We start from the raw sequence: 3,506 nt of genomic DNA, 5'->3' as shown, positions 1-3,506 counted from the left end.
CCACACACACGCGCACACACACACACGCGCATGCACGCACACGCACACACACGCCGGGGCATTTTAACAGCCATGCCCCAAACGAAGAGTGTGAAAACTGCACCAAAAACTGGTTACGGGCGTGCTATGAAGACCTGATAGGAGGTACTCCACCAACACACACACGCACACGCACGCACACACACCGGCAGCCCGTAAAACACCGATATTCTCTAATGTGGTTTTTCGGGTGGCTGTAGATTTTGCCAAACAGCTTTCCTCCAGAAGCACTACTTTGCTGTGCTCACAAAAGGACCTCATTCCCGCGGCGCGTGAATGAATCCCGACCCCCGATCCGCCACCATTCATGCATCCCCCAGCCGAGCTGTTTACTTAATCCATAGAGAGCGGTGGCCGCGCTCCCCCGGCCTCAGCGAAACTCAGTGCTCCAGCTCGCTGGACGCGCTGCTCGGGAAAGGTGGGTGCCTCGGGGGCGGGAGGGGCCGGGCGCCGGGCCTGGAGTCCACAGCGCCGGCGGGGGGACGCGGGGGGACGCGGCGGGGACCGGCTCGGCCCCCCGCGGGCCCCGGGGCTGCGCCGCCGAGACTCGCCCGCTGAGGTCGGCCGGGGGCTACGCCGCGCCCCCCTCGTGCGCCCGCGGTCTCGGACCCCGGCGACCGCCTAGGGGAGAGCCGGGCCCGCACCCCGGGGAGGGAGGACGGTCCCCGGGGCTGGCGGCGTGTGCTCACGGGGTCCGAGCGAACTCTGAATGATGTGCCACGGCTGGACAACCCAGATCTGGACTAGCTAACGTGGTGTTCCAACTAGCTTGACTTTTAAATAAAACATAGTTCAGTATTGCGGCCCTTCCATTTTTATTTAAAAATTGCCTCCCTCCCCCTCCAGATCCACTCTTGTCATTATCTTTGTATTGCCTCCAGTCCAACGTCCCTCCTTCAATTTGTCTTTTTTTTTCTAGAACATTCCATCCCCCTCAGCTTCTTCCTCCATTAAACTGAGAATTGAATGTGTGTTAGTGAGTTTTGGGATTTACCCGTGTTTTCTTCCAATTCCTCAAGACCCCTCCGTATTTTTATGAAGAAACAGAAAACATGAAGCAGACGTTACGCTACGGACATCAATCAGCACATCTTTGTATGATTAGCTGTCAGTCCACATTGGAACGAACTGCCGTCTAAATACAGGCTTAAACCAAAAAATTAATACTTTAAGAAAGGGTTAGTGTGCTCCATTTATCAGTAAGATCCAGTAAAGAATGTATTCTCACCTCAATCTGTGATTCAAAAACAGTCATTTCTTTTTCCTATGTAGCATACTCCTTTTACCTTGACTTTTGTCACTTTTTACATCTAATGCTACCTATGGTAAGGGGAACACAGCTCATCAACCTCTCGGTGGATACTTTTCCTTCTCTGTTTTCATTACCATCTAACACATTCATCATCGTACATGGAAATGTCTGGTGTTACTCAACGCTTAAGTCTCTACCCCATAGGGTTCTTTTCTTTCAGGCATGATGGCTCCTCTAAAATCGTGACTCACAAACATTCTATTACAACATGACTATCACAACCAACATTTCTGTTCTTCCCTGAGTGATCAACATGTTCACCCTTTCATTAGGACGTTAGCAAGGTACCCTAGAAACTGTTTAAACATTTCTTTGACACGGCCTAAATTTCAAAGTTATTTCAGGGTTTTGCAAATCTCTTTAGTAAAATTGGGTCAAAAAACAGAACAATAGATATTTTGTGGGGCTCCAAAAGCCTTCGGAGCTCTTAAGCAAATATCTTCCTAAGTCATAATATTGTGAACATGATCGTTTCACAGATCAGGGTGATGTGTGTGACTCTTCCTGTGTGTGTGTGTGTGGGGGGGGGTGTTGCTTGAGGTAATTGCCAATAAACACTACATAACTATTTAGGCCATTCAACTGGACTCTTAGAGCAATTAAATAGGTAAAACACTGCACAGCTGCAATTTTTCAGGACCTGCAGGTCTTGTCCACGTTTCAGATACGTACCCCTGGATTTTCGATGACACAAATTAGCAGATGTGGATTTGAATAAGAACATTAGAGGACACAAAGGGGAACACTCTAGTGGGAGGAATGAAAGGTTTTAAAATCTTAAATCCCTGTGTGGGCCAAGACGAATCTCAAGAAGATTGATATTTGGCCTCCTCATCTCCCCAGATAAATGCTATGTAAATCGGTCACTGATTGATTGATAGCATTTATTAAAATTCCAGTTTACAATGCTAATTAAGCAATGCCCATTTATAAGTATCAGATACAGGGAGGTCAATTCTTATACTGGACAATACTGGAATATTCTACGCGTATATCTAGTCCTACCTTTTCTGGACACAAAGCTAATTATTTCCAAATTGCACAAAGACGGTGTCCCTTGAGAATAATCAAGGGCTTACTTTGAACAGAGCTGCGCAGCAGCGGCAGCAGCCCATGCGGAAGAAGAGGGACAGACGTGGTTTTAAACAGTTTCTATCGCTGAATAGGGAAGGATGGTTTCCACATACGTCTTCCCGAGAAAAGACAAGTTTTGTGACCACTCCCACCCATACGTTAAATCACTGCCATCTTGGAAATAAAGGAGTCTAATACAGAGTTCGAGAGAGACACAGAATAAGGCCCACATGAAACTTCTGTGTACTATAGTTTGCCATCTTGATGATGTCAGGAATAATTAGCATTATGGATACTGCCTTTTATAACTTAAGCATTTCTTGTCTAAGATCTGCAGAATTCCCCACAGTTCTCTGAGCAGACACTATTAAATATGTTGAATTATGTGGCTATTTTATGTTGTGAATAAATAACCACATGGAATCATGCTTGCGCTATTAAATGAATTTTACTTATAACTGAATTCAGTTCTTTAGGCATAAAAGCCTAATGACTGCACACCACAAGGAAGATTTTTAAAAATGCATGAACCAAACCAAATCAAAGCAAATTGTATTTAAAAAAAAAAAAAAAAGAAGCCCATGAATGAGCTGTTACTTCAAACTGGCACCGACTTAGCTTTAATATTAAGACTTCTTCTCACCTCTTTCTACTTAGGCCCCAACCCTTGGAAAAAAACAAAACAAAACAAAAAAAAAACCCAGAGTTTAACCAAAACTGAGGTGATTACCTTTTTTGGTCGTGATGAGGCACTGAAACCATATTGTCAGAGATGCTAATACAAAGTCAAAATCAAACCCTTTTACCTCTACTGAACATGGGATGTCTGATAACAAGCGACACTGAGCGCTTCATATGACTGTCACTCTACTGAGCATTTGACACATGCGCTTTTTATTTCTCTAAGCCCTTGTATTGTTATCCCATTTTACAGATGAGGAACCGAGAACTTAAAAGAGAGTAATAATGGTCCAAATAGTTACAGAGTACCAGAGCTTAAATTCAGCCCTGAGGCTTAAACCATTTCACTAAAGCATTGACTCAGTGGTTAAAACTGGTATCAGGAGGATAGATTGCTTCC

The 3,506-nt window shown here is 44.9% G+C and overlaps 1 protein-coding gene and 1 long non-coding RNA gene across 12 annotated transcripts in view; one reads left to right on the top strand and one right to left on the bottom strand.

The window, feature by feature from the left end:
* TENM3 (teneurin transmembrane protein 3) overlaps positions 1-3,506 on the bottom strand; it is a 1,301,596-nt gene that overhangs the window by 349,872 nt on the left and 948,218 nt on the right. The gene's annotated exons all lie outside the window — the stretch shown is intronic.
* On the top strand, positions 8-3,143 carry LOC121039940 (uncharacterized). The gene is made up of 2 exons (XR_005795049.1): positions 8-457; positions 959-3,143. It is a non-coding gene; the product is annotated as an uncharacterized LOC121039940 (long non-coding RNA).

The sequence above is a fragment of the Herpailurus yagouaroundi genome, unplaced genomic scaffold (genome assembly GCF_014898765.1).
Source record: "Herpailurus yagouaroundi ecotype Mexico unplaced genomic scaffold, PumYag 181, whole genome shotgun sequence".
In the NCBI taxonomy this organism is placed as follows: Eukaryota; Metazoa; Chordata; class Mammalia; order Carnivora; family Felidae; genus Herpailurus; species Herpailurus yagouaroundi.
Note: the sequence above shows the minus strand (reverse complement) of the source record. Positions and strands in the feature narration are given on the sequence as shown.